The 12,569-nt window shown below is 38.6% G+C and overlaps 1 long non-coding RNA gene across 10 annotated transcripts; it reads right to left on the reverse strand.

The window, feature by feature from the left end:
- Positions 1 to 207: 207 nt before the first annotated feature.
- LOC120496998 lies at positions 208 to 12,563 on the reverse strand. 10 transcript variants are annotated; one of them, XR_005626406.1, is made up of 6 exons: positions 12,310 to 12,563; positions 8,205 to 8,389; positions 7,529 to 7,600; positions 6,824 to 6,865; positions 6,035 to 6,070; positions 208 to 4,144 (listed from the first exon to the last, which is right to left on the reverse strand). It is a non-coding gene; the product is annotated as an uncharacterized LOC120496998 (long non-coding RNA). The 10 variants fall into 10 exon arrangements; XR_005626402.1 differs by lacking the exon at positions 6,035 to 6,070; XR_005626398.1 differs by lacking the exon at positions 6,035 to 6,070 and having other exon boundaries at positions 208 to 4,368.
- Between the last annotated feature and the right edge of the window lie 6 nt (positions 12,564 to 12,569).

A 12,569-nucleotide genomic window follows, 5' to 3' on the forward strand; every position in this document is an offset into this window, starting at 1 on the left:
TGTAACATTGCAAATTATTAAAATGCTGTAGCAAATTGTAGTGGGTTGACCTTGGCTGGATGCCACATGCCCATCAAGCTGCTCTATCACTCCCTTCCCCAGCAAAATAAGATGGAAAAAAACTCTTGTACGTCAAGAATAGACAGGTTATACAGCAAAAGAAAAAGAAAGTGTGCACACAAGCAAAGGAAAAAACCAAAGATTTTATTGTCTACTTCCCATCAGTGAGTGGTGTCTTGCCACTTCCCAGGAGGCAGGGCTTCAGCACACAGTAGTTGCTCTGGAGGATAAACCCTGTAAAAAACAAATGTCCCCCCTCCCTACTCCTTTTCCTTAGCTTCTGTATCTGAGCAGGCATCACATGGTATGAAATATCCCTTCAGTCAGTGGGTCAGCTGTCCTGGTTATGTTCCATCCCAAGATGCCCACCCCCACCCTCCTGGTGAGAAGATGCTGGAGTGCCAGCGCTGACACCGTGCCAGCGCTGCTCAGCAGCAGCCAAAACACTGCTGTCTTATGGGCACCTTTACAGCTGCCAACGCACAGCACAGCGCTGGGGGCTGCTGGGGGGAAATGAACTCCATCTCTGCTAGACCCAAGAACAAATGGAAGATTTCTCCTGTATCTTCTACCTCCTTTGGACTTTCTTCCCCCTCCAAAATATGATTCTTGCTGACAGTATGAATTTTTCACCACTAGAGCAAAGGGACATTGTGATAATGTCTTACTGTGATTATTTTGAATTCAATACTGATTTTCTCACCATCACTGTTTAATTTTGCAAATGATACAGAGCTGGAGGTGAGGTAAAGCCCCACTTGAAGCAGGACATGTACTCTGACTTCATTACTAGTGAGTTACCTCTCTCCACCTATCATTTTTTTTGAAACTTGAAAACTGGAGTTGCTTAATTTGCATGTTTGCTAAAGCCTACTGGACAGAACTAAATACCTAACACATCCACTTAAGGCTAATATAAAAGGACATAGCTTGCTATAGAAGGCATTCAGCTGTCATGCATTATGCTGCTTTTTCAGCCTGTTCTTTCCTGAACAAGGCCCTAGGTCAGGACATGTAGTATCAATCACCCCAGTAAGTGACCATCCCTTGGCTGCAGAGCCTTAAGCTCCTGTTCCATGGTCACACTGAGCAGCTGCTGCTGCAAAAGGGGTAGATTTGCCTTCATCTAAGCTGTGCATATTTGTCACCCCACTGAATTGAAAACCAGCCTGAAAAGGGCAGCTAAGACACGTCCCTCTTTGGCAGCAGCCTGTGCTTACATCAACCCATTTACTATCAGGACTGTCAACTTCCAGCGTTCATACACACAAACACCTTGAAAAAAATCAGCTCCCAGAATTAACTTATGGGAAGGTCATTTAACCTCACAGCATTTATGAAATAAAAACACTAGAATTGGACAGAGCTCACTTCTTGCACTTTATCACATGGTTCACCCTTGAGAGACACTAAGGTAACTTTAAAAACTTTCCCTTTGTCAGCCATTAGAGTCTCTTGGCAATCTGTTCCAACGTCTAACATATCGAGTGAGAAAGCTTTTCCTAAAATGCCACTAAGTCATCTGGTCTTTGAAGCCAGTAAAAACTCTTCCTTCTGCAGTCACAAAAATCACCTACCCTTTTGCAAGTTTTCAAATGCATGAAAAGTTGCTGTAATGCTCATCTGTCAGCTCTTGCTGCCTCTCGCAGTCTGGACAAACCCAGTTCTTCCAAAGTTGCACAAGGCTTCTGCTGTTAGATTTTGCCAGTACTTTGGGACTTCTCATTTCAATGTCACAGCATCAAATGGGTGAAGAAACGTGGTAGTTAGGGACATCTCATAGGCTAAGAATTTAGCTGGTTTATATTGAAAATAACTGATTTATTTAAGGTCTTTTTGATTTCTTCTCTGTTTTGCACACTTCCTTTTGGTCTTTATAAAAAATAAACTATCAAAACCAAGAATTATAACACAGTTATAACAAACTACCACCAACCCTAAAAACAAAGAGTATTCGATCTTTAAATTGAGTTCAATTTGTATACTACCATATGGCTTTTGATAGACTGTCAAAATAAAATACATTAATTGATAGAATAACAAATTACAGAAGGTAATACACAAGTTACATTGCCATGCAGATACTAAACAAAAACAAGAAAACTGAATTACAACTAAGATGGAGAAACAATTATAACTTTATTTCTTTTTACATTAAAATCAATAAAGCAGTCATTATTGTAAAAATTCTTACCCCCAGAGGAATGCAGGCAAAGACCTCCTGTTAAGTAAAAACATCCATGAATACTTAGTTGCTTGTGATTAACCTTATTTGTTATCTCGTGGGAAGCGCTATGAGAAACAAAGGGCCTTAAAACTAAGGCAAGTCAGTAGTTTAACAAGCACATGTGTCCATCAAAAGGAAAGAATTTGAGAAGATATCTGTGCATCTTACTGAAACGGCTCCATTTATTTCTACACTGTCTTGAGATACTCATCAAGTTCAGCCTGAGGTTCCTAAAGGTCCAATTATTTCTGGGGTCTGAAATAAACTCAAAGAAATATCCAGTTGCACAGCAGACTGTAGACCTAGGAACTGAGGTATGGTAGTATTTATAAGCAGCCATAACAAATTTGTCAAACAACAAATATTAATACTTTTCTAGTTTTGGAATTACTGAATTTCCTCCAGGGTTTTTATGGGTGACAATTATGGAAAAATAACTAAAAAAATCCACTGTTCTGAAAGTAAGAAAAAACAAAAATCTCAAAATAAAACTGATGAGGGAGTACACAGCCAGTTTTTATTTATACATCTAACATTTGGAGTGTGGGCTAACAGGGAGGAACTGTTCCTTCTTAAAGAACACCTCAAAAGGGCACAGAATTTTTTTCCCCATTTGGACAGCATGTCCATCTCCATTTATTTTAACAGGAGGAAGCATCTTGGATTTCCAGAGTAAGGGAGGGAAAAAAATAAAACTCCTAGAACCCAACATAAAGTCACCACACATCTTGTTTGGGACAACAGCTACTATCACCCTTCTCCTCACTGCAGCTGTGTCTACTCAATCCTCTTGCTCAGCCCTGTCCTGGCATGGCCACGGTCTCTCCCTGCCTCAGAGCAGAGGCAGTGACCCACTGGTGTTGTTACTCAGAGAAGGGACAGAAAATACCTATAGTTTCTTTGGTTCCAGGTTTGGTGGGATTTTTTTAATTATCACATCTATTGTATAATTCACTGGCCTCATTTTTCCCCGTGTCTCTCGATCAATATAAAACAAGGCAAAATTAAGCAGTTTGGATGCAGTTTGCTTGAATTTTAACAGAATGCAGGGCCCTGCTAAGTAATTGTAATAAATAATTTTATCTGCATGCCCTGTCCACAATAAAACTAGGAACCCATAGTTTTGGGTGATTGTTTTTTGTAAAGTAGCAAGGAGCTCTGAAGGCTGAATTACTGTATCGTTACTAATTGCATCTTTATTTCTCAACTGCTGTCTAGTAGTCTCTAATATAACAATATTTTAAAAGTCATTTTAATCCTATGTTTTCATTATATGTCCAAAGAATAAAACTGAAAATTAGATGGTTTAGGCCCAGATTCAGAAAAAGTAACTCCTAGTTAGGAATATGCTTGTGCTAGCTAGCAGGTCCTTTTTTCTTTTTTTTTCCCTTTGTAGTCTACTACATAGCATTTTCCAAGAATGTAATAATACAAAGAATTCCCAAATAACACTGAGTCAGACTCCCCAGATTATACTCTTTGGTAAATTTAAAAAGCCCAACAGTCTTAAAAGTCTCATTGTTTGTTTTCTGGACTGAAGCATCCCACCTGTGAGGCTCACAGTGGTAAAAGCATAGCTAGTGCTTCTTTCCAAGCAGCCTCTCCATGAAACACACCTTAAAGAGTACCCAGCATATAACTACATAAAACTATCCTCAGCACAGTGAATACATTTCTTGCACAGAGCTCCTATTTTGATATTTTTGCCTTACACATACTCAGAAGTCCTGCTCTGAAGTCACATATTCTATAAAGTTTCTTACCTTAAGACTTTACCATAACAGTTCCTTGTACTTTCAGTTATGGAAGGTTTATCAACAGCCAGAAATCAACATCTCCTCCAAAAAAAAACCCCACCTAGAATAGAGAGGGAAAAAAACATACTAAACTCTTGCCACTTTATTTCATATTTTTTCTGAGTTTAGCATTTCATCACATAGTTCCCACTTAGTAATGTCAACATGCTGCATTACTCACATTACTCACATGCATTACTGCTTTCTGTGTAGACAAAACTTTGTTGCATTCTTTGACAGTGGGAGGGAAAAGCAGAAGTAGCCAAACAACTAAGGAGCATAAATCTGGCAGGAAGGGAGGGAAGGGTTTTGTAACTAGCATAGTACAGCCTTTTTTAATTTAAAATTTAAATTAAGTGATAACAAACTTTCTTATTCTTACTAGTGTCTTATCTCTAGCAATTGCACTGAGAAAAAAATTACTAATTTTCTAAATTTGATAATATCTTAAAAGCAGTTTTTTTCCATGATCTTTATCAGTACTGGACTCATATTCTTACCTAGTAACTAGTAACATATGAGCTATTGATTTTCATAAACACTTGCACACTTGCTGTAGGGGATGTTTTGTCTTTTCTAATTTTGGTTAATTTTTTTACAAGTAGAAGAGGATTCTTTTTTTTTTTGTTTCTATGTATTATTGTGAAGCAAAGACTGCTACCAGTTAATTAATACAAAAGCTTCTTTGTAAAGTCACACAGTACAGACAGCTATCAGGACATTCCTTTCAAATATCCAGACCTATCTGCAGCTACCAAACTAAAATACAGCACGTGGCACATGGGAAGGTGAAATTAGGGAATGAGTGGATGGGTGGGAAGTTAGAAGTGTATGTTTACACAATAAACCAGCAGAACATCACATATCAAAAATGTCCTTGCCAGTTCCGCAGTATTCATTGGGAGGGATCTCAGGCAGTGGGCTCAGAGTGTAACTCTGGAACCTGGGTCATCTCTTTGGTTTTGTAGAACAATGTGCGTCTAAGACATATGGACCTCATAACAGGCTCCCAGACTGTAACGTATTTCAAGCTTTAATTAGTTTAATTTATTGAGGACAAAAGCCACCTTCACTAAAAGGTATGTAATTTAGATGGAAGACAGTGAACTATATAAGAGCAAGTAAAAACATAATTTCCAGCAATAAGAGAATTTAAAGCACTGGTTGAAAGTGAAGTTCAGTGGGTGTTTTTCTAAAAACTATGTAGAAATCAACAGTAGCAAGGTCCTAGTGGTATCCAACATTTTCACCCTGAAGTTGTGTAGGCATTAACTTTGTTTATCCTCTCAGTTTAACAAACACGTCAGCAGAAATTCTGTGAACAGTTCATTCCTTCCAAGGACAATTTTGCTACTGCAGATTGACCCTTTATGTACTGATCCATACCCTCAAATGCAAAATTGCAAATTTCAGTTTTATATTTATGTAGTCATTATCCGCCTCAGACAGGAGAAGGAACAACATCATTCCTGGAAACACTGTACAAATACAACTTGAAGAGCCAGATACAGCCATATTGATTTGTCTGTTTGCCTCAGACAGGAGAAGAGACATCATTCCTGGAAACACTGTACAATACAACTTGAAGAGCCAGATACAGCCATATTGATTTGTTTGTTGTTGAGCTGCTGGGGTTTTTTTTAACAGGATACTTTGAAGAGAACCATTTTTACTCCTAGAAAATTCCAGTGAAACGGTATTATAATAACAATTTCCATGTGGAAAAATAAATCTTACTTATATGAGAAAAAATTCATTAATGATTATATTTTTGTTGCTTGAAACTCCATCTTAGAGATATTCTCAAAATGGAACCTCTTGCTGATCTTTCCTAAACTGTATATGCGAGCTGTGGATCATTACATGAGCCAAACAGTAGTTACAGCAGGAAAAGATGTGACTCTTAAATAGCAGTAATGTTTTGATAGCTACACAGTCCAGCAACACTGACCTTCAAAATCAGCACAGCTCCATAACACAGGGACTTCTAAGAAACAACAAAATATTTCTATAGAAACAACAAAATAGAAAGCAGAAATACAAACTCTTGCAATACATCAGGGACCTTCTTTTTGTCCTACACAGTGTTACTTTCCACTTTACACTTAAATCACAAGAAGCCAGGTAGAATAAGCTATGGAGGACAAAATTTAGCAGAAGGTGCCAGTATGCTACAGTATAAAATGTTCTGAGAGTCCAAGCCTAAGATATACAGCAAAAAAAGCTGACACTACTGTCTACTACACCTTTTTTCCACATGTAAAAATACATCATCTTCCTCAAGTGAAGTTCCTAACATTTGGTTCTTTCAGATCCCCCAAGATTACTCCTGCAATAACACAGTATCTTAAATGGAGGGGCAGTAGAGGGTTACAGCAATTTCACATAATTTGTCCAACATATTACTGATGTTTCCTTTATTCTTCCTTCACTTTCCTTTCCCTATTGGAAATTCAATTTCCAATTACATACACTGGCTGGATCCCAAACAAACTGTAAGGTGTCTGGGGCAAAGTTCTCTCTTTTTCAGGATTAGGTACACAACAATGGTAACACAGCAGATCATTTTCTTTTTTAATTCTAGAATGTTTTAAAGAACATTTTTCTCAACAAAATGAGTGCTTGGTATTATTAATTGCAAGGAGAAAATCTTGCACAGTGTATTCCTTTTGTGATGTTACTTGATAGAAGGAAAAGGAGGAGAGATCCACAGGAGAGAACATAAACATCATTAACTCACTGCAAATGGTCACCTCTTCAAGTCAGCACAGCGACAGGCAACCTGACAAGAGCAAAGCATAAGTTTAGCACAATTTCCCCAACCACATGGAATCAAAGATCTTGCTTTGCATTTAGAAAAACAAACACAACCCCTCCCAAACCGCAACAAACACACGAAAATGTAAACATTGTGCAGGAGAACCAAACTACATTTCTTACAGAAGTTCAACAGCTTTAAGTATCGATTAAGGTGACCTTTGCTTTCTGCTGAACAGTCCTATGAAAAGTGGTTTAGATAACCACTAAAAAAGTGAAAGAGGACAAAGTAAAAACACACTAGCTTACCAAAACAATTACAATATATTTTTTCCCTTTTGTAGGAAACAACTGGCGCTAAACCCAAATTATTTGTAAAAAGGTTCTACCATTTCAGCCATGTATACAAGATCTTCATACACAGTCTGAGAATCTTCACTGACAATACTGAACGTCAGTGCTCTGAGTCAAAGACCTACTGCCAGCTATTACCAAAATTTCCTTTAAAAAGGGTATGCAAAAATATAAGTGGTCAAATGATATCTGTAGACTGACTTTCTGAAATGACCTGTTGTCCTGAGTTGCCTATGTAATACAAGATGAAGTCAGCTACACTCAGCTTTTCCCACAGTGTGTGCCATCATAACAAACTGGAACCTCTTTACTGTTTGCAAACAGTACAGCTCACCAGATATTTAGATTAACTGAAGAGAAATGAAACAATAATACTGAAAGGGCTGAGCAGGAACAGCTGTCCCTCCTGTCAAGAAAAAGAGAAAATAATTTCTTTTTAAGGAAAAAAAATAATTATACAGTGTCAGTAAAGTGTCAGTAAAATTCACATGTAGGAAGTCACTGAAACAAATCTACAAATACATAAAGGTGAAACAGAAGTTTTCGTTAACACATCCATAGAAATAAGAATTTTTTACCAAGCTTTACACTTCAGAGTAAAAATCTTTAGAAGAACAAATCTACAAATACGTAAAGGTGAAACAGAAGTTTTCGTAACACATCCATTGAAATAAGAATTTTTTACCAAGCTTTACACTTCAGAGTAAAAATCTTTAGAAGACTAACAATAGGCGTCTTGCCAACACAGAATGGAGACTGTGGCACCCAGTCCAAAATTATTTCCTCTGTAGAACTGTCAGGATCAAAGTACTGGGCAAGATGGATGTTAGCACTAACCCATTATGCTCGTTCCTGAACAAGCCTTCCTACAGTGCAATAAATAATTTATCTCAAAATACTATTTGTAACAGAGTGCCAAGTCCTAACATTCCACACTCCATTCAAGGTATCTACCACTAACACTGTACAACACAATCTGAGTCTCAAATTTTGGCCATATGATATGATACCTGGTGACAGGCCTTTAAATAGGAAAAAGTGTCTACAACTGCTGAAGTCCTTAAGCTTCTCAAAGGGACTGCAACATGACTTTCTTCATCTTCCAAGAATAAGTTACCAACAATTCTGATGCAGAAGAATTCCATTCAGATCTGGAAAGCAGATAACTCTTGAAACCTTTAACTGGAAGACAGCACTACAAAAAGAAAGAAACAAAGAAAAAAATCTCAGTTGGGGGATATTAACAGTAGAAAGGCAGCAAATCCTTTGCTATTTCATTTTAATGGCCAGTTATAGAACAAATTTTTTACTAATTTCTGCCTTAAAACATTAAGACTAGAATTCAAAAGTACTAATGAGTGCTAGGTTGAGACTGAAGACCTGATTTTCTAGAGCTGTAGAAAATCCATCATTCCACTGGTTCCACTAAAATGTGAAGTCCTTGAAAAATTCAAGAATGTTGAATGAAACACAGCAACAACCATCAGTGTAAAAGAACTAATAAATCTCACCCTGTCCACTTTAAGCCTCCCATTTACCACCCAGCAGGCCTAGTTGTGTTTAATATAAAAGAAACACAGGACTTGATGGATGACACCTATATATTTTCCAGCAGAGGCGTGAATAGACTCCAAGCAGTGCAATTTATCTGAAATTACCTTGATCCTAGGCATGCTTTTCTTAATGTGTTCATGACGACAAAGAGCTTACTTTTCTTTATGGAACAATTATAAACCTTCACATTAAAGCACAAGTCCTTTAATGTGACTGGATATGTCCAGGCTGGATATTGCCAAAAGGTTTCCATGGTCATCCTATTTTCTTTAGGTTTCACACAACACACATCATCTAACCATAATTTTTCTGGAGAAGCATCACAAATCTGTTGACCTGTTTCTAAAAATATTTAAAGACACTGATTTTAAATGGTGTAAGACAACATTCCCAAGACGCTAAGCTGTCAAAACACTCTTTCCAAAAAATCTGAAAGCATGAAACTGTCACCATAAGATAAAAAGGACAAACATGTGATCTGCAATACTTTCCCTGACCTAGAATTTAATGAGTTAGAAATTTACAGTTGAGATGGGCATAAAATTACAAGGGGTGAAGAGCATCCGAAGAGCAACAAAGCTGGTGAAAAGTCTGGAGCAGGAATTTTATGAGGAGCAGCTGATTGGGCTGGGGTTGTTAAGCCTTGGAAAGAACGAGGCTGAGAGGAATATTCATGGCTGTCTACAACTGCCTGAAAGGAGGCTCTAGCCAGGTGGGGATTGGTCTCTTCTCACAGGTAATAATAAGATGAAAGGAAACAGCCTCCAGCTGCACCACGAGAGGTTTAGATTGGATATTTGGAAAACTTTCTTCACAGAGAGAGTTGTCAAGCATGGCAACAGGCTGCTCAAGAAAGTAGTGGAGTCACCATTCCTGGTGGTTTTTAAAAGAAGCATGGACATGGCATTTGGGGATGTGGTTTAGTGACAGACTTGGCAGTGCTGGGTTAATGGTTGGATGCAATTTTAGAGGTCATTTCCATCTTAAATTATTCTACAGTAATATAGGCATGTTAAAACCTCGTTTTAAGAATTTAGTTTCTTCTGAATAAACAGTCTTTACTTTCTCCTAGCTCACCACTCAACAGTTAATACCATCATTTACCCTCACTATAAGGTAATAATATGCAGGAGTCCACACTTCAATCAAAGTCTGGTTTGCAATGAATTCTAAGAACCCACACCACCAAAAATTGCAAGAGGCCTCAGGAGCACCCTCAGAAGATGTGCAGGTTTTAAGCTAAGTTAATTAATGGATAGTGTCCTTTTGAGCTTGTTTCTACTTTTTAGCAATTTCACGAAGCAACTGCTTCACCTTGCCTTCAAATTGTCCATTCCCCAATTCCCTTCCTCTCAGTTGCAATCCACTTTGTACTACCCAAATACAAACCCTCCCCCTGAAACTATGACTTGGGAAACACGTTTTAGGAAGAAAGGCATAATCTCCAAGAATGAAAAACTGACAGGCTCATAAAGAGAATCTTTAGACTGGCCCAATGTGCACCTTCTGAAGGCATTGGTTACTTTGCTGCCCTCTAGGGATCCTGTCCGGAAATAAAAATTAGAAATAGGGACACACAGAAGGAATGATTTACAGACAAAAGGAGACAACATAAAGCAAGGAGAGACCGTGGATGCCCTATCCCTGTCCAAGGCCAGGTTGTATGGGACTCTGAGAAACCTGATCTAGTGAGTGGCATCCTTGCCCTTGGCAAGGGTTTGGAACTAGATGATCTTTAAGGTCCCTTCCAACCCAACCCATGCTGTGATTCTATATGCTAACATTAATCTGAGATAATTCCTTATGCATAGTTTCTATAACAAATGCAGAGCCAATCTCACAAACAACTATTTGATCGACATGTCACTTCTAATCCAGAAGCACTCATACACTGAATGTGACAGAAGAACTGTGCAGAGAGGGATAAAAAAAAAAAACAACCAAAAAATTAAAACAGAAGACAAGAGAAGGATAAGAGGAGAATCCAAGAGAAGAAATAGCCCAAAGCAAGCCAACTTCCATACTGCAGGGGGGGAAAAAAATCATTATATGGATCTGCTAATATCTAAGTGCTTGACTAAGAGAACACATGCCCCCTTTATTGTAACCTCCAAAATGCAACCAAAAAATTAAAAGAGAAGACAAGAGAAGGATAAGAGGAGAATCCAAGAGAAGAAATAGCCCAAAGCAAGCCAACTTCCATACTGCAGGGGGGGAAAAAAATCATTATATGGATCTGCTAATATCTAAGTGCTTGACTAAGAGAACACATGCCCCCTTTATTGTAACCTCCAAAATGCAGCTCCAGCAGCAGCCGTGCAAATAACAGAAACAGAAAAGGTCAAGCTCTTCTGACAATTCTCCTCCAAACCATGCTATAAGGAATCTTTCTTCCTTTCAGGTGGTTACTTTCATGACCCCTGTAAGAACTTAACATTCCTGAAAGCTGTAACAGCTTACTAAAACTTCCAGCAGCTTTTATCAGTAGTTAAGAACTATCAGACAAATACAGTCGTAGTGCCACATGTATGCCCACATTTCACATCCACAGAAAATAAAGATAAAAGCCTCAAATAGACTGCCTTAGGAGAATTAAAACAACAAATCCCAGTTTCCTGCAATTTTCATAATGATTTTGTGCTTTCCATGAATTTCATGACTTAAAAATACAAACATTGGTTCAAGATTTTCCTGTGGCTCTGGCATTTCAGTGGTTTCTTACTGTGAGTTTTTTTGTGCACATTAAACTGTGAGACTGCAAATCCACAATTGTTGGGGCGCTTGCAGGCAGTCAACCACCACTGCTCCTACCTTGTCCTTGCTAATCTTTCTCTCAAGCTCTTGAAAAACAGCAAGCATAAAGGAGTCACAGCTCGTTTACTTGCATTTTTGATAGCCAAAAAGCCAAAGCTGTCACAAAAACAGTTCTTCAAAGACACAAAATTCCCAAAGCAGGAAAAGTCTTGACAATATCTTCCTGTCATGTTCTAGGAAGCATACATAGGCCAAAGGTTTTTCAAAAGTATTTAACTTGATCACAATGGAATTCTTTCAAGGCAAGTATCAAGAAACAGCAAACACGACTAACTACATCATGTTACAATCCCACTATAAGGCACTATGAACTCAGTAGCCATAAGCATGGACACAAGTAGTCGTCTCCCCTTTGTCTCACCCTAAGAAAGCAGCTGCACTATTTCCACTAGCACTCCTCAATCAATCAACCAAGCAACTAGCTTGGGGTAGACAGCGCCAGGGCAAAGTTTGGGAAGAACTGCTGAGATGTGACAAAGGGCAGTGGATCGTGTCAGACACTTTCAGCTGGAACGTGGGACTTTAATTTGATATACAGCAATTTAAATTTATGCTTTTTTCCCTACATTCTGAAAATCAGACTGACAAACTATCACTGCGTTATTAAAAATACCTGTAACACATATTAAAACATAGCCACAAGAACATTAAATGTATTTGCACAGAACAAGCCAAACTAATACTCCATCTCCAGATTAAGCATCGTAACTGAGTCTCGGCCTGGAGCCTGTCTCAGCCCTTTTTTACCTCATAAAACGTGAATATTTGAGACAAACTGGATGGTAACACCGCAGCACTTGGTAACGCATCAGAATTCCCTTCAGAGGTAAATAAATAGATCACTTTTTGAATTTAGAAAGAAATACCAGCAGGGGTTCACACATCCTGTGATTTCAGCGATGTGACAGCACTGGCTTTCCCCGCCGGGACCGGCCCTGGCCCCGAGGCGGCCGGCGCGGGCTGCGGCCGCTGCCCGAGGCCCCGGCCCGGGCCCCGCTCGGTGCCGC

The sequence above is a fragment of the Passer montanus genome, unplaced genomic scaffold (assembly GCF_014805655.1).
Source record: "Passer montanus isolate IOZ18808 unplaced genomic scaffold, ASM1480565v1 scaffold12, whole genome shotgun sequence".
Taxonomy (NCBI): domain Eukaryota; kingdom Metazoa; phylum Chordata; class Aves; order Passeriformes; family Passeridae; genus Passer; species Passer montanus.